Below are 19,315 nucleotides of genomic sequence, written 5' to 3'. Positions count from 1 at the left end.
TGCCTGGCAAAAACTGATAGGAACTGATGTAACCTAGTCCTGAAAAGGACTCCAATTACAATTAGTCTTTACTCCCACAACCTATCTATTTAAGAGCACAGACCTGCCTGATAAAAGTCGTAGGAAATGCTGTAACCTAGTCCTTAAAAGGACTGCAATCACAACTATTCCCTACTCCCAAGCTATCTGTATATTTGTGCGAAAATTGGCTTGAAATTAACAAGGTATAGCGCACACAGCAACAGCGGTGCCGTCTAACACGCAGCTGCAGCAGTGAGAAAATGGTGGCGACGGGGAAAATGGCTTGGTCTTATAGGGCAAGGACATGTGACATACACTGCCAATGACACATGCCCTTGCTTGTGTGAAAAAAAGCACTTCGCTCCGTGTGTGCGCTGCTGATAGGCTGACAGATTGCACCTCCCCACTGTAAATGCGGGAAAGAGAAAAAAAAAATGGAGATCTTCATTGTTCCTGCAGAGATCCATCCCCTGCCCCTCCCCCCACCCCGCTGTACACTCAAACTGCGTATTAACATTAATTTTCATCATTACTGAGAAAAAATCCAGTTATGATTTTGGTGCACGAACAGTTATCGAACATAACCTCGAACAGCCGAATTTTTCTCAAATTGTTCGTGTTCGCCGAACGGCTCGAACACCGCCCAAAACAGCTCGAATTTGAGATTGGCGAACAGTTCGAGTAGAACAACGCTCATCTCTAATGCTTAGCACTTGTTGGCCCTTTTGCCTTCACTCTGCGGTCCAGCTCACCCCAAACCATCTCAATTGGGTTCAGGTCTGGTGACTGTGGAGGCCAGGTCATCTGGCGTAGCACCCCATCACTCTCCTTCTTGGTCAAATAGCCCTTACACAGCCTGGAGGTGTGTTTGGGGTTATTGTCCTGTTGAAATATAAGTGATGGTACAACTAAACGCAAACCGGAAGGAATAGCATGCCGCTGCAAGATGCTGTGGTAGCCATGCTGGTTCAGTATGCCTTCAATTTTGAATAAATCCCCAACAGTGTCACCAGCAAAGCACCCCCACACCATCACACCTCCTCCTCCATGTTTCACGGTGGGAACCAGGCATGTAGAGTCCATCCGTTCACCTTTTCTGTGTCGCACAAAGACACGGTGGTTGGAACAAAAGATCTCAAATTTGGACTCATCAGACCAAAGCACAGATTTCCACTGGTCTAATGTCCATTTCTTGTGTTCTTTAGCCCAAACAAGTCTCTTCTGCTTGTTGCCTGTCCTTAGCAGTGCTTTCCTAGCAGCTATTTTACCATGAAGGCCTGCTGCACAAAGTCTCCTCTTAACAGTTGTTGTAGAGATGTGTCTGCTGCTAGAACTCTGTGTGGCATTGACCTAGTCTCTAATCTGAGCTGCTGTTAACCTGCAATTTCTGAGGCTGGTGACTTTGATAAACTTATCCTCAGAAGCAGAGGTGACTCTTGGTCTTCCTTTCCTGGGGCGGTCCTCATGTGATCCAGTTTCTTTGTAGCGCTTGATGGTTTTTGCAACTGCACTTGGGGACACTTTCAAAGTTTTCCCAATTTTTCGCACTGACTGACCTTCATTTCTTAAAGTAATGATGGCCACTTGTTTTTCTTTACTTAGCTGCTTTTTTCTTACCATAATACAAATTCTAACAGTCTATTCAGTAGGACTATCAGCTGTGTATCCACATGACTTCTGCACAACACAACTGATGGTCCCAACCCCATTTATAAGGCAAGAAATCCCACTTATTAAACCTGACAGGGCACACCTGTGAAGTGAAAACCATTTCTGATGACTACCTCTTGAAGCTCATCAAGAGAATGCCAAGAGTGTGCAAAGCAGTCATCAAAGCAAAAGGTGGCTACTTTGAAGAACCTAGAATATAAGACATATTTTCAGTAGTTTCACACTTTTTTGTTAAGTATATAATTCCACATGTGTTAATTCATAGTTTTGATGCCTTCAGTGTTAATGTACAATTTTCATAGTCATGAAAATACAGAAAAATCTTTAAATGAGAAGGTGTGTCCAAACTTTTGGTCTGTACTGTATATCCCACGGGGGTAAATTGAAAAAAGTTTTTAAAAAAATTTTTTTGGACTTAGTCATTTTTCCGGCGTTTATCAGACTTTCAGAGAGGGGAAATGTCAGTGAGCATTCCGATTTCAGTTCCAGAGCGATTCGCCCAATGAGTCCTTGATATTTAGTCGTTTTCAGCCAATTTTTTGGATTTTTGAAAATTTCACTTTTTTGTGAAAATATCCACTAAATGAGGGAATAATATGTGTGAGGGTACCACAGGAGAGTTCCAAATGTGTGTGGGTAGAAAATATATCCCACGGGGCTAAAATTGAAAAAAGTTTAAATAAATTTTTTTTGGACTTAGTCATTTTTCCGGGTTTATCAGACTTTCAGATAGGGCAAATGTCAGTGAGCGTTCTGATTTCAGTTCCAGAGCGATTCGCCCAATGAGTCCTTGATATTTATTCGTTTTCAGCCAATTTTCTGGATTTTTGAAAATGTCACTTTTTTGTGAAAATATCCACTAAATGAGGGAATAATATGTGTGAGGTTGCCCCAGGAGAGTTCCAAATATGTGTAGGTAGAATATATATCCCACGGGGGTAAGATTGAAAAAAGTTTAAAAAAATTTTTTTTGGGACTTAGTCATTTTTCCGGCGTTTATCAGACTTTCAGATAGAGAAAATGTCAGTGAGCATTCCGATTTCAGTTCCAGAGCGATTCGCCCAATGAGTCCTTGATATTCAGTCGTTTTCAGCCAATTTTTTGGATTTTTGAAAATTTCACTTTTTTGTGAAAATATCCACTAAATGAGGGAATAATATGTGTGAGGGTACCCAAGGAGAGTTCCAAATGTGTGTGGGTAGAATATATATCCCACGGGGTTAAATTGAAAAAAGTTTAAAAAAATTTTTTTTTGGACTTAGTCATTTTACCGGCGTTTATCAGACTTTCAGATATGGGAAATGTCAGTGAGCATACAAATTTCAGTTCCAGAGCGATTCGCCCAATGAGTCCTTGATATTTAGTCGTTTTCAACCAATTTTCTGGATTTTTGAAAATTTCACTTTTTTATGAAAATATCCACTAAATGAGGGAATAATATGTGTGAGGTTACCCCAGGAGAGTTCCAAATGTGTGTGGGTAGAATATATATCCCACGGGGGTAAAATTGAAAAAAGTTGAAAATTTTTTTTTTTTGGACTTAGTCATTTTTCCGGCGTTTATCAGACTTTCAGATAGGGAAAATGTCAGTGAGCATTCCGATTTCAGTTCCAGAGCGATTCGCCCAATGAGTCCTTGATATTTAGTCGTTTTCAGCCAATTTTCTGGATTTTTGAAAATTTCACTTTTTTGTGAAAATATCCACTAAATGAGGGAATAATATGTGTGAGGGTACCCCAGGAGAGTTCCAAATGTGTGTGGGTAGAATATATATCCCACGGGGGTAAATTGAAAAAAGTTGTAAAAAAATTTTTTTTGGACTTAGTCATTTTACCGGCGTTTATCAGACTTTCAGATAGGGGAAATGTCAGTGAGCATACCAATTTCAGTTCCAGAGCGATTCGCCCAATGAGTCCTTGATATTTAGTCGTTTTCAGCCAATTTTCTAGATTTTTGAAAGTTTCACTTTTTTGTGAAAATATCCACTAAATGAGGGAATAATATGTGTGAGGGTACCACAGGAGAGTTCCAAATGTGTGTGGGTAGAAAATATATCCCACGGGGCTAAAATTGAAAAAAGTTTAAATAAATTTTTTTTGGACTTAGTCATTTTTCCGGGTTTATCAGACTTTCAGATAGGGCAAATGTCAGTGAGCGTTCTGATTTCAGTTCCAGAGCGATTCGCCCAATGAGTCCTTGATATTTATTCGTTTTCAGCCAATTTTCTGGATTTTTGAAAATGTCACTTTTTTGTGAAAATATCCACTGAATGAGGGAATAATATGTGTGAGGTTGCCCCAGGAGAGTTCCAAATATGTGTAGGTAGAATATATATCCCACGGGGGTAAGATTGAAAAAAGTTTAAAAAAATTTTTTTTGGGACTTAGTCATTTTTCCGGCGTTTATCAGACATTCAGATAGGGAAAATGTCAGTGAGGGTTCGGATTTCAGTTCCAGAGCGATTCGCCCAATGTGTCCTTGGTATTTAGTCGTTTTCAGCCAATATTTTGGATTTTTTAATAATTCACTTTTTTGTGAAAATATCCACTAAATGAGGGAATAATATGTGTGAGGGTACCCCAGGAGAGTTCCAAATGTGTGTGGGTAGAATATATATCCCACGGGGGTAAATTGAAAAAAGTTGTAAAAAAATTTTTTTTGGACTTAGTCATTTTACCGGCGTTTATCAGACTTTCAGATAGGGGAAATGTCAGTGAGCATACCAATTTCAGTTCCAGAGCGATTCGCCCAATGAGTCCTTGATATTTAGTCGTTTTCAGCCAATTTTCTAGATTTTTGAAAGTTTCACTTTTTTGTGAAAATATCCACTAAATGAGGGAATAATATGTGTGAGGGTACCACAGGAGAGTTCCAAATGTGTGTGGGTAGAAAATATATCCCACGGGGCTAAAATTGAAAAAAGTTTAAATAAATTTTTTTTGGACTTAGTCATTTTTCCGGGTTTATCAGACTTTCAGATAGGGCAAATGTCAGTGAGCGTTCTGATTTCAGTTCCAGAGCGATTCGCCCAATGAGTCCTTGATATTTATTCGTTTTCAGCCAATTTTCTGGATTTTTGAAAATGTCACTTTTTTGTGAAAATATCCACTGAATGAGGGAATAATATGTGTGAGGTTGCCCCAGGAGAGTTCCAAATATGTGTAGGTAGAATATATATCCCACGGGGGTAAGATTGAAAAAAGTTTAAAAAAATTTTTTTGGGGACTTAGTCATTTTTCCGGCGTTTATCAGACTTTCAGATAGGGAAAATGTCAGTGAGGGTTCGGATTTCAGTTCCAGAGCGATTCGCCCAATGTGTCCTTGGTATTTAGTCGTTTTCAGCCAATATTTTGGATTTTTTAATAATTCACTTTTTTGTGAAAATATCCACTAAATGAGGGAATAATATGTGTGAGGGTACCCCAGGAGAGTTCCAAAGGTGTGTACGTAGAATACATATCCCACGGGGGTAAAATAGAAAAAAGTTGAAAAAATTATTTTTTTGGACTTAGTCATTTTACCGGCGTTTATCAGACTTTCAGATAGGGGAAATGTCAGTGAGCATACCGATTTCAGTTCCAGAGCGATTCGCCCAATGAGTCCTTGATATTTAGTCGTTTTCAGCCAATTTTCTGGATTTTTGAAAGTTTCACTTTTTTGTGAAAATATCCACTAAATGAGGGAATAATATGTGTGAGGGTACCACAGGAGAGTTCCAAATGTGTGTGGGTAGAAAATATATCCCACGGGGCTAAAATTGAAAAAAGTTTAAATAAATTTTTTTTGGACTTAGTCATTTTTCCGGGTTTACCAGACTTTCAGATAGGGCAAATGTCAGTGAGCGTTCTGATTTCAGTTCCAGAGCGATTCGCCCAATGAGTCCTTGATATTTATTCGTTTTCAGCCAATTTTCTGGATTTTTGAAAATGTCACTTTTTTGTGAAAATATCCACTAAATGAGGGAATAATATGTGTGAGGTTGCCCCAGGAGAGTTCCAAATATGTGTAGGTAGAATATATATCCCACGGGGGTAAGATTGAAAAAAGTTTAAAAAAATTTTTTTTGGGACTTAGTCATTTTTCCGGCGTTTATCATACTTTCAGATAGGGAAAATGTCAGTGAGCATTCCCATTTCAGTTCCAGAGCGATTCGCCCAATGAGTCCTTGATATTCAGTCGTTTTCAGCCAATTTTTTGGATTTTTGAAAATTTCACTTTTTTTGTGAAAATATCCACTAAATGAGGGAATAATATGTGTGAGGGTACCCAAGGAGAGTTCCAAATGTGTGTGGGTAGAATATATATCCCACGGGGTTAAATTGAAAAAAGTTTAAAAAAATTTTTTTTTGGACTTAGTCATTTTACCGGCGTTTATCAGACTTTCAGATATGGGAAATGTCAGTGAGCATACAAATTTCAGTTCCAGAGCGATTCGCCCAATGAGTCCTTGATATTTAGTCGTTTTCAGCCAATTTTCTGGATTTTTGAAAATTTCACTTTTTTATGAAAATATCCACTAAATGAGGGAATAATATGTGTGAGGTTACCCCAGGAGAGTTCCAAATGTGTGTGGGTAGAATATATATCCCACGGGGGTAAAATTGAAAAAAGTTGAAAATTTTTTTTTTTTTGGACTTAGTCATTTTTCCGGCGTTTATCAGACTTTCAGATAGGGAAAATGTCAGTGAGCATTCCGATTTCAGTTCCAGAGCGATTCGCCCAATGAGTCCTTGATATTTAGTCGTTTTCAGCCAATTTTCTGGATTTTTGAAAATTTCACTTTTTTGTGAAAATATCCACTAAATGAGGGAATAATATGTGTGAGGGTACCCCAGGAGAGTTCCAAATGTGTGTGGGTAGAATATATATCCCACGGGGGTAAATTGAAAAAAGTTGTAAAAAAATTTTTTTTGGACTTAGTCATTTTACCGGCGTTTATCAGACTTTCAGATAGGGGAAATGTCAGTGAGCATACCAATTTCAGTTCCAGAGCGATTCGCCCAATGAGTCCTTGATATTTAGTCGTTTTCAGCCAATTTTCTAGATTTTTGAAAGTTTCACTTTTTTGTGAAAATATCCACTAAATGAGGGAATAATATGTGTGAGGGTACCACAGGAGAGTTCCAAATGTGTGTGGGTAGAAAATATATCCCACGGGGCTAAAATTGAAAAAAGTTTAAATAAATTTTTTTTGGACTTAGTCATTTTTCCGGGTTTATCAGACTTTCAGATAGGGCAAATGTCAGTGAGCGTTCTGATTTCAGTTCCAGAGCGATTCGCCCAATGAGTCCTTGATATTTATTCGTTTTCAGCCAATTTTCTGGATTTTAGAAAATGTCACTTTTTTGTGAAAATATCCACTGAATGAGGGAATAATATGTGTGAGGTTGCCCCAGGAGAGTTCCAAATATGTGTAGGTAGAATATATATCCCACGGGGGTAAGATTGAAAAAAGTTTAAAAAAATTTTTTTTGGGACTTAGTCATTTTTCCGGCGTTTATCAGACATTCAGATAGGGAAAATGTCAGTGAGGGTTCGGATTTCAGTTCCAGAGCGATTCGCCCAATGTGTCCTTGGTATTTAGTCGTTTTCAGCCAATATTTTGGATTTTTTAATAATTCACTTTTTTGTGAAAATATCCACTAAATGAGGGAATAATATGTGTGAGGGTACCCCAGGAGAGTTCCAAAGGTGTGTACGTAGAATACATATCCCACGGGGGTAAAATAGAAAAAAGTTGAAAAAATTATTTTTTTGGACTTAGTCATTTTTTCGGCGTTTATCAGACTTTCACATAAGGGAAATGTCAGTGAGTGTTCTGATTTCAGTTCCAGAGCGATTCGACCTATGAGTCCATGATATTTAGTCGTTTTCAGCCAATTTTCTGGATTTTTGAAAATTTCACTTTTTTGTGAAAATATCCACTAAATGAGGGAATAATATGTGTGAGGGTACCCCAGGAGAGTTCCAAATGTGTGTGGGTAGAATATATATCCCACGGGGGTAAATTGAAAAAAGTTTTAAAAAAATTTTTTTTGGACTTAGTCATTTTACCGGCGTTTATCAGACTTTCAGATAGGGGAAATGTCAGTGAGCATACCAATTTCAGTTCCAGAGCGATTCGCCCAATGAGTCCTTGATATTTAGTCGTTTTCAGCCAATTTTCTGGATTTTTGAAAGTTTCACTTTTTTGTGAAAATATCCACTAAATGAGGGAATAATACGTGTGAGGGTACCACAGGAGAGTTCCAAATGTGTGTGGGTAGAATTTATATCCCACAAGGGTAAAATTGAAAAAAAAATTTTTTTGGACTTATTCATTTTTCCGGCGTTTATCAGACTTTCAGATAGGGGAAATGTCAGTGAGGGTTCGGATTTCAGTTCCAGAGCGATTCGCCCAATGAGTCTTTTATATTTAGTCTTTTTCAGCCAATATTTTGGATTTTTGAAAATTTCACTTTTTTGTGAAAATATCCACTAAATGAGGGAATATTATGTGTGAGGGTACCCAAGGAGAGTTCCAAATGTGTGTGGGTAGAATATATATCCCACGGGGGTAAATTGAAAAAAGTTTTAAAAAATTTTTTTTGGGACTTAGTCATTTTACCGGCGTTTATCAGACTTTCAGATATGGGAAATGTCAGTGAGCATACCAATTTCAGTTCCAGAGCGATTCGCCCAATGAGTCCTTGATATTGAGTCGTTTTCAGCCAATTTTCTGGATTTTTGAAAATTTCACTTTTTTGTTAAAATATCCACTAAATGAGGGAATAATATGTGTGAGGTTGCCCCAGGAGAGTTCCAAATATGTGTAGGCAGAATATATATCCCACGGGGGTAAAATTGAAAAAAGTTAAAAAAAAAATTTTTTGGACTTAGTCATTTTTCCGGCGTTTAACAGACTTTCAGATAGGGGAAATGTCAGTGAGCGTTCTGATTTCAGTTCCAGAGCGATTCGCCCTATGAGTCCTTGATATTTAGTCGTTTTCAGCCAATTTTCTGGATTTTTGAAAATTTCACTTTTTTGTGAAAATATCCACTAAATGAGGGAATAATATGTGTGAGGGTACCACAGGAGAGTTCCAAATGTGTGTGGGTAGAATATATATCCCACGGGGGTAAATTGAAAAAAGTTTTAAAAAATGTTTTTTTGGACTTAGTCATTTTACCGGCGTTTATCAGACTTTCAGATATGGGAAATGTCAGTGAGCATACCAATTTCAGTTCCAGAGCGATTCGCCCAATGAGTCTTTGATATTTAGTCTTTTTCAGCCAATATTTTGGATTTTTGAAAATTTCACTTTTTTGTGAAAATATCCACTAAATGAGGGAATAATATGTGTGAGGGTACCACAGGAGAGTTCCAAATGTGTGTGGGTAGAATATATATACCACGGGGCTAAAATTGAAAAAAGTTGAAAAAATTTTTTTTTTCGACTTAGTCATTTTTCCGGCGTTTATCAGACTTTCAGACAGGGGAAATGTCAGTGAGCGTTCCGATTTCAGTTCCAGAGCAATTCGCCCAATGAGTCCTTGATATTTAGTCGTTTTCAGCCAATTTTCTGGATTTTTGAAAATTTCACTTTTTTGTGAAAATATCCACTAAATGAGGGAATAATATGTGTGAGGTTGCCCCAGGAGAGTTCCAAAGGTGTGTACGTAGAATACATATCCCACGGGGTAAAATTGAAAAAAGTTTAAAAAAATTTTTTTTTGGACTTAGTCATTTTTCCGGCGTTTATCAGACTTTCAGATAGGGGAAATGTCAGTGAGGGTTCGGATTTCAGTTCCAGAGCGATTCGCCCAATGAGTCCTTGATATTTAGTCGTTTTCAGCCAATATTTTGGATTTTTGAAAATTTCACTTTTTTCTGAAAATATCCACTAAATGAGGGAATAATATGTGTGAGGGTACCCCAGGAGAGTTCCAAATGTGTGTACGTAGAATACATATCCCACGGGGGTAAATTAGAAAAAAGTTGAAAAAAATTTTTTTTTGGACTTAGTCATTTTTCCGGTGTTTATCAGACTTTCAGAGAGGGGAAATGTCAGTGAGCATTCCGATTTCAGTTCCAGAGCGATTCGCCCAATGAGTCTTTGATATTTAGTCATTTTCAGCCAATTTTCTGGATTTTTGAAAATTTCACTTTTTTGTGAAAATATCCACTAAATGAGGGAATAATATGTGTAAGGTTGCCCCAGGAGAGTTCCAAATATGTGTAGGTAGAATATATATCCCACGGGGGTAAAATTGAAAAAAGTTGAAAAAAATTTTTTTTTCGACTTAGTCATTTTTCCGGCGTTTATCAGACTTTCAGATAGGGGAAATGTCAGTGAGGGTTCGGATTTCAGTTCCAGAGCAATTCGCCCAATGTGTCCTTGATATTTAGTCGTTTTCAGCCAATATTTTGGATTTTTGAAAATTTCACTTTTTTGTGAAAATATCCACTAAATGAGGGAATAATATGTGTGAGGTTGTCCCAGGAGAGTTCCAAATGTGTGTGGGTAGAATATATATCCCACGGGGGTAAAATTGAAAAAAGTTTAAAAAAATTTTTTTTTGGACTTAGTCATTTTTCCGGCGTTTATCAGATTTTCAGATAGGGGAAATGTCAGTGAGCGTTCCGATTTCAGTTCCAGAGCGATTCGCCCAATGAGTCCTTGATATTTAGTCGTTTTCAGCCAATTTTCTGGATTTTTGAAAATTTCACTTTTTTGTGAAAATATCCACTAAATGAGGGAATAATATGTGTGAGGGTACCCCAGGAGAGTTCCAAATGTGTGTAGGTAGAATATATATCCCACGGGGTTAAAATTGAAAAAAATTTAAAAAAAATTTTTTTTGGACTTAGTCATTTTTCCGGCGTTTATCAGACTTTCAGATAGGGGAAATGTCAGTCAGCGTTCCGATTTCAGTTCCAGAGCAATTCGCCCAATGAGTCCTTGATATTTAGTCGTTTTCAGCCAATTTTCTGGATTTTTGAAAATTTCACTTTTTTGTGAAAATATCCACTAAATGAGGGAATAATACGTGTGAGGGTACCACAGGAGAGTTCCAAATGCGTGTGGGTAGAATTTATATCCCACAAGGGTAAAATTGAAAAAAAATTTTTTTTGGACTTATTCATTTTTCCGGCGTTTATCAGACTTTCAGATAGGGGAAATGTCAGTGAGGGTTCGGATTTCAGTTCCAGAGCGATTCGCCCAATGAGTCTTTGATATTTAGTCTTTTTCAGCCAATATTTTGGATTTTTGAAAATTTCACTTTTTTGTGAAAATATCCACTAAATGAGGGAATATTATGTGTGAGGGTACCCAAGGAGAGTTCCAAATGTGTGTGGGTAGAATATATATCCCACGGGGGTAAATTGAAAAAAGTTTTAAAAAATTTTTTTTTGGACTTAGTCATTTTACCGGCGTTTATCAGACTTTCAGATATGGGAAATGTCAGTGAGCATACCAATTTCAGTTCCAGAGCGATTCGCCAAATGAGTCCTTGATATTGAGTCGTTTTCAGCCAATTTTCTGGATTTTTGAAAATTTCACTTTTTTGTTAAAATATCCACTAAATGAGGGAATAATATGTGTGAGGTTGCCCCAGGAGAGTTCCAAAGGTGTGTACGTAGAATACATATCCCACGGGGTAACATTGAAAAAAGTTTAAAAAAAATTTTTTTTGGACTTAGTCATTTTTCCGGCGTTTATCAGACTTTCAGACAGGGGAAATGTCAGTGAGCGTTCCGATTTCAGTTCCAGAGCGATTCGCCCAATGAGTCCTTGATATTTAGTCGTTTTCAGCCAATATTTTGGATTTTTGAAAATTTCACTTTTTTGGGAAAATATCCACTAAATGAGGGAATAATATGTGTGAGGGTACCCAAGGAGAGTTCCAAATGTGTGTACGTAGAATACATATCCCACGGGGGTAAATTAGAAAAAAGTTGAAAAAAATTTTTTTTTGGACTTAGTCATTTTTCCGGTGTTTATCAGACTTTCAGAGAGGGGAAATGTCAGTGAGCGTTCTGATTTCAGTTCCAGAGCGATTCGCCCAATGAGTCCTTGATATTTAGTCGTTTTCAGCCAATTTTCTGGATTTTTGAAAATTTCACTTTTTTTGTGAAAATATCCACTAAATGAGGGAATAATATGTGTGAGGGTACCACAGGAGAGTTCCAAATGTGTGTGGGTAGAATACATATCCCACGGGGCTAAAATTGAAAAAAGTAAAAAAAAATTTTTTTTTGGACTTAGTCATTTTTCCGGCGTTTATCAGACTTTCAGACAGGGGAAATGTCAGTGAGCATTCCGATTTCAGTTCCAGAGCGATTCGCCCAATGAGTCTTTGATATTTAGTCGTTTTCAGCCAATTTTCTGGATTTTTGAAAATTTCACTTTTTTGTGAAAATATCCACTAAATGAGGGAATAATATGTGTAAGGTTGCCCCAGGAGAGTTCCAAATATGTGTAGGTAGAATATATATCCCACGGGGGTAAAATTGAAAAAAGTTGAAAAAAATTTTTTTTTCGACTTAGTAATTTTTCCGGCGTTTATCAGACTTTCAGATAGGGGAAATGTCAGTGAGGGTTCGGATTTCAGTTCCAGAGCAATTCGCCCAATGTGTCCTTGATATTTAGTCGTTTTCAGCCAATATTTTGGATTTTTGAAAATTTCACTTTTTTGTGAAAATATCCACTAAATGAGGGAATAATATGTGTGAGGGTACCACAGGAGAGTTCCAAATGTGTGTGGGTAGAATATATATACCACGGGGCTAAAATTGAAAAAAGTTGAAAAAAAAATTTTATTCGACTTAGTCATTTTTCCGGCGTTTATCAGACTTTCAGTTAAGGGAAATGTCAGTGAGCGTTCCGATTTCAGTTCCAGAGCAATTCGCCCAATGAGTCCTTGATATTTTGTCGTTTTCAGCCAATTTTCTGAATTTTTGAAAATTTCAATTTTTTATGAAAATATCCTCTAAATGAGGGAATAATATGTTTGAGGGTACCCCAGGAGAGTTCCAAATGTGTGTGGGTAGAAAATATATCCCACGGGGGTAAAATTGAAAAAAGTTTAAAAAAAAATTTTTTTTTGGACTTAGTCATTTTTCCGGCGTTTATCAGACTTTCAGATAGGGGAAATGTCAGGGAGGGTTCGGATTTCAGTTCCAGAGCGATTCGCCCAATGAGTCCTTGATATTTAGTCGTTTTCAGCCAATTTTCTGGATTTTTGAAAATTTCACTTTTTTGTGAAAATATCCACTAAATGAGGGAATAATATGTGTGAGGGTACCACAGGAGAGTTCCAAATGTGTGTGGGTAGAATTTATATCCAACAAGGGTAAAATTGAAAAAAAATTTTTTTTGGACTTATTCATTTTTCCGGCGTTTATCAGACTTTCAGATAGGGGAAATGTCAGTGAGGGTTCGGATTTCAGTTCCAGAGCGATTCGCCCAATGAGTCTTTGATATTTAGTCTTTTTCAGCCAATATTTTGTATTTTTGAAAATTTCACTTTTTTGTGAAAATATCCACTAAATGAGGGAATAATATGTGTGAGGTTGCCCCAGGAGAGTTCCAAAGGTGTGTACGTAGAATACATATCCCACGGGGTAAAATTGAAAAAAGTTTAAAAAAATTTTTTTTTGGACTTAGTCATTTTTCCGGCGTTTATCAGACTTTCAGACAGGGGAAATGTCAGTGAGCGTTCCGATTTCAGTTCCAGAGCGATTCGCCCAATGAGTCCTTGATATTTAGTCGTTTTCAGCCAATATTTTGGATTTTTGAAAATTTCACTTTTTTGTGAAAATATCCACTAAATGAGGGAATAATATGTGTGAGGGTACCCCAGGAGAGTTCCAAATGTGTGTACGTAGAATACATATCCCACGGGGGTAAATTAGAAAAAAGTTGAAAAAAATTTTTTTTTGGACTTAGTCATTTTTCCGGTGTTTATCAGACTTTCAGAGAGGGGAAATGTCAGTGAGCGTTCTGATTTCAGTTCCAGAGCGATTCGCCCAATGAGTCCTTGATATTTAGTCGTTTTCAGCCAATTTTCTGGATTTTTGAAAATTTCACTTTTTTTGTGAAAATATCCACTAAATGAGGGAATAATATGTGTGAGGGTACCACAGGAGAGTTCCAAATGTGTGTGGGTAGAATATATATCCCACGGGGCTAAAATTGAAAAAAGTTAAAAAAAATTTTTTTTTGGACTTAGTCATTTTTCCGGCGTTTATCAGACTTTCAGACAGGGGAAATGTCAGTGAGCATTCCGATTTCAGTTCCAGAGCGATTCGCCCAATGAGTCTTTGATATTTAGTCGTTTTCAGCCAATTTTCTGGATTTTTGAAAATTTCACTTTTTTGTGAAAATATCCACTAAATGAGGGAATAATATGTGTAAGGTTGCCCCAGGAGAGTTCCAAATATGTGTAGGTAGAATATATATCCCACGGGGGTAAAATTGAAAAAAGTTGAAAAAAATTTTTTTTTCGACTTAGTGATTTTTCCGGCGTTTATCAGACTTTCAGATAGGGGAAATGTCAGTGAGGGTTCGGATTTCAGTTCCAGAGCAATTCGCCCAATGTGTCCTTGATATTTAGTCGTTTTCAGCCAATATTTTGGATTTTTGAAAATTTCACTTTTTTGTGAAAATATCCACTAAATGAGGGAATAATATGTGTGAGGGTACCACAGGAGAGTTCCAAATATGTGTGGGTAGAATATATATACCACGGGGCTAAAATTGAAAAAAGTTGAAAAAATTTTTTTTTTCGACTTAGTCATTTTTCCGGCGTTTATCAGACTTTCAGACAGGGGAAATGTCAGTGAGCGTTCCGATTTCAGTTCCAGAGCGATTCGCCCAATGAGTCCTTGATATTTAGTCGTTTTCAGCCAATTTTCTGGATTTTTGAAAATTTCACTTTTTTGTGAAAATATCCACTAAATGAGGGAATAATATGTGTGAGGTTGCCCCAGGAGAGTTCCAAATATGTGTAGGTAGAATATATATCCCACGGGGGTAAAATTGAAAAAAGTTTAAAAAAATTTTTTTTTGGACTTAGTCATTTTTCCGGCGTTTATCAGACTTTCAGACAGGGGAAATGTCAGTGAGCGTTCCGATTTCAGTTCCAGAGCGATTCGCCCAATGAGTCCTTGATATTTAGTCGTTTTCAGCCAATTTTCTGGATTTTTGAAAATTTCACTTTTTTGTGAAAATATCCACTAAATGAGGGAATAATATGTGTGAGGTTGCCCCAGGAGAGTTCCAAATATGTGTAGGTAGAATATATATCCCACGGGGGTAAAATTGAAAAAAGTTTAAAAAAATTTTTTTTTGGACTTAGTCATTTTTCCGGCGTTTATCAGACTTTCAGAGAGGGGAAATGTCAGTGAGCGTTCCGATTTCAGTTCCAGAGCGTTTCGCCCAATGAGTCCTTGATATTTAGTCGTTTTCAGACAATTTTCTGGATTTTTGAAAATTTCACTTTTTTGTGAAAATATCCACTAAATGAGGGAATAATATGTGTGAGGTTGCCCCAGGAGAGTTCCAAATATGTGTAGGTAGAATATATATCCCACGGGGGTAAAATTGAAAAAAGTTGAAAAAAATTTTTTTTTGGACTTAGTCATTTTTCCGGCGTTTATCAGACTTTCAGATAGTGGAAATGTCAGTGAGGGTTCGGATGTCAGTTCCAGAGCGATTCGCACAATGTGTCCTTGATATTTAGTCGTTTTCAGCCAATATTTTGCATTTTTGAAAATTTCACTTTTTTGTGAAAATATCCACTAAATGAGGGAATAATATGTGTGAGGGTACCCCAGGAGAGTTCCAAATGTGTGTAGGTAGAATATATATCCCACGGGGGTAAAATTGAAAAAAATTTAAAAAAAATTTTTTTTGGACTTAGTCATTTTTTCGGCGTTTATCAGACTTTCAGATAGGGGAAATGTCAGTCAGCGTTCCGATTTCAGTTCCAGAGCAATTCGCCCAATGAGTCCTTGATATTTAGTCGTTTTCAGCCAATTTTCTGGATTTTTGAAAATTTCACTTTTTTGTGAAAATATCCACTAAATGAGGGAATAATATGTGTGAGGGTACCACAGGAGAGTTCCAAATGTGTGTGGGTAGAATTTATATCCCACAAGGGTAAAATTGAAAAAAAATTTTTTTTGGACTTATTCATTTTTCCGGCGTTTATCAGACTTTCAGATAGGGGAAATGTCAGTGAGGGTTCGGATTTCAGTTCCAGAGCGATTCGCCCAATGAGTCTTTGATATTTAGTCTTTTTCAGCCAATATTTTGGATTTTTGAAAATTTCACTTTTTTGTGAAAATATCCACTAAATGAGGGAATATTATGTGTGAGGGTACCCAAGGAGAGTTCCAAATGTGTGTGGGTAGAATATATATCCCACGGGGGTAAATTGAAAAAAGTTTTAAAAAATTTTTTTTTGGACTTAGTCATTTTACCGGCGTTTATCAGACTTTCAGATATGGGAAATGTCAGTGAGCATACCAATTTCAGTTCCAGAGCGATTCGCCCAATGAGTCCTTGATATTGAGTCGTTTTCAGCCAATTTTCTGGATTTTTGAAAATTTCACTTTTTTGTTAAAATATCCACTAAATGAGGGAATAATATGTGTGAGGTTGCTCCAGGAGAGTTCCAAATATGTGTAGGTAGAATATATATCCCACGGGGGTAAAATTGAAAAAAGTTTTAAAAAATTTTTTTTTGGACTTAGTCATTTTTCCGGCGTTTATCAGACTTTCAGATAGGGGAAATGTCAGTGAGCATTCCGATTTCAGTTCCAGAGCGATTCGCCCAATGTGTCCTTGATATTTAGTCGTTTTCAGCCAATATTTTGTATTTTTGAAAATTTCACTTTTTTGTGAAAATATCCACTAAATGAGGGAATATTATGTGTGAGGGTACCCAAGGAGAGTTCCAAATGTGTGTGGGTAGAATATATATCCCACGGGGGTAAATTGAAAAAAGTTTTAAAAAATGTTTTTTTGGACTTAGTCATTTTACCGGCGTTTATCAGACTTTCAGATATGGGAAATGTCAGTGAGCATACCAATTTCAGTTCCAGAGCGATTCGCCCAATGAGTCTTTGATATTTAGTCTTTTTCAGCCAATATTTTGGATTTTTGAAAATTTCACTTTTTTGTGAAAATATCCACTAAATGAGGGAATAATATTTGTGAGGGTACCACAAGAGAGTTCCAAATGTGTGTGGGTAGAATATATATACCACGGGGCTAAAATTGAAAAAAGTTGAAAAAAATTTTTTTTTCGACTTAGTCATTTTTCCGGCGTTTATCAGACTTTCAGACAGGGGAAATGTCAGTGAGCGTTCCGATTTCAGTTCCAGAGCGATTCGCCCAATGAGTCCTTGATATTTAGTCGTTTTCAGCCAATTTTCTGGATTTTTGAAAATTTCACTTTTTTGTGAAAATATCCACTAAATGAGGGAATAATATGTGTGAGGTTGCCCCAGGAGAGTTCCAAATATGTGTAGGTAGAATATATATCCCACGGGGGTAAAATTGAAAAAAGTTGAAATTTTTTTTTTTTTGGACTTCATCATTTTTCCGGCGTTTATCAGACTTTCAGACAGGGGAAATGTCAGTGAGCGTTCCGATTTCAGTTCCAGAGCAATTCGCCCAATGAGTCCTTGATATTTTGTCGTTTTCAGCCAATGTTCTGAATTTTTGAAAATTTAAATTTTTTATGAAAATATCCTCTAAATGAGGGAATAATATGTTTGAGGGTACCCCAGGAGAGTTCCAAATGTGTGTGTGTAGAAAATATATCAAACGGGGGTAAAATTGAAAAAAGTTTAAAAAAAAATTTTTTTTTGGACTTAGTCATTTTTCTGGCGTTTATCAGACTTTCAGATAGGGGAAATGTCAGGGAGGGTTCGGATTTCAGTTCCAGAGCGATTCACCCAATGTGTCCTTGATATTTAGTCGTTTTCAGCCAATATTTTGGATTTTTGAAAATTTCACTTTTTTGTGAAAATATCCACTAAATGAGGGAATAATATGTGTGAGGGTACCCCAGGAGAGTTCCAAATGTGTGTAGGTAGAATATATATCCCACGGGGGTAAAATTGAAAAAAGTTGAAAAAAATTTTTTTTTGGACTTAGTCATTTTTCCGGCGTTTATCAGACTTTCAGATAGGGGAAATGTCAGTGAGGTTTCGGATTTCAGTTCCAGAGCGATTCGCCCAATGTGTCCTTGATATTTAGTCATTTTCAGCCAATTTTCTGGATTTTTGAAAATGTCACTTTTTTGTGAAAATATCCACTAAATGAGGGAATAATATGTGTGAGGTTGCCCCAGGAGAGTCCCAAATATGTGTAGGTAGAATATATATCCCACGGGGGTAAAATTGAAAAAAGTTGAAAAAAAAATTTTTTGGACTTAGTCATTTTTCCGGCGTTTATCAGACTTTCAGATAGGGGAAATGTCAGTGAGCGTTCCGATTTCAGTTCCAGAGCAATTCGCCCAATGAGTCCTTGATATTTTGTCGTTTTCAGCCAATTTTCTGAATTTTTGAAAATTTCAATTTTTTATGAAAATATCCTCTAAATGAGGGAATAATATGTTTGAGGGTACCCCAGGAGAGTTCCAAATGTGTGTGGGTAGTAAATATATCCCCGGGGGGTAAAATTGAAAAAAGTTTAAAAAAAAAATTTTTTTTTGGACTTAGTCATTTTTCCGGCATTTATCAGACGTTCAGATAGGGGAAATGACAGGGAGGGTTCGGATTTCAGTTCCAGAGCGATTCGCCCAATGTGTCCTTGATATTTAGTTGTTTTCAGCCAATATTTTGGATTTTTGAAAATTTCACTTTTTTGTGAAAATATCCACTAAATGAGGGAATAATATGTGTGAGGGTACCCCAGGAGAGTTCCAAAGGTGTGTACGTAGAATACATATCCCACAGGGGTAAATTAGAAAAAAGTTGAAAAAAATTTTTTTTTGGACTTAGTCATTTTTCCGGTGTTTATCAGACTTTCAGAGAGGGGAAATGTCAGTGAGCGTTCTGATTTCAGTTCCAGAGCGATTCGCCCAATGAGTCCTTGATATTTAGTCGTTTTCAGCCAATTTTCTGGATTTTTGAAAATTTCACTTTTTTGTGAAAATATCCACTAAATGAGGGAATAATATGTGTGAGGTTGCCCCAGGAGAGTTCCAAATATGTGTAGGTAGAATATATATCCCACGGGGGTAAAATTGAAAAAAGTTTAAAAAAATTTTTTTTTGGACTTAGTCATTTTTCCGGCGTTTATCAGATTTTCAGATAGGGGAAATGTCAGTGAGCATTTCGATTTCAGTTCCAGAGCAATTCGCCCAATGAGTCCTTGATATTTAGTCGTTTTCAGCCAATTTTCTGGATTTTTGAAAATTTCACTTTTTTGTGAAAATATCCACTAAATGAGGGAATAATATGTGTGAGGTTGCCCCAGGAGAGTTCCAAAGGTGTGTACGTAGAATACATATCCCACGGGGTAAAATTGAAAAAAGTTTAAAAAAAATTTTTTTTGGACTTAGTCATTTTTCCGGCGTTTATCAGACTTTCAGTCAGGGGAAATGTCAGTGAGCGTTCCGA

The sequence above is a fragment of the Phyllobates terribilis genome, unplaced genomic scaffold (genome assembly GCF_046119375.1).
Source record: "Phyllobates terribilis strain yellow unplaced genomic scaffold, ASM4611937v1 Scaffold_16__1_contigs__length_26959993, whole genome shotgun sequence".
NCBI lineage: Eukaryota > Metazoa > Chordata > Amphibia > Anura > Dendrobatidae > Phyllobates > Phyllobates terribilis.
The sequence above is the reverse complement of the archived record's forward strand: the minus strand, read 5'-3'. Positions refer to the sequence as shown.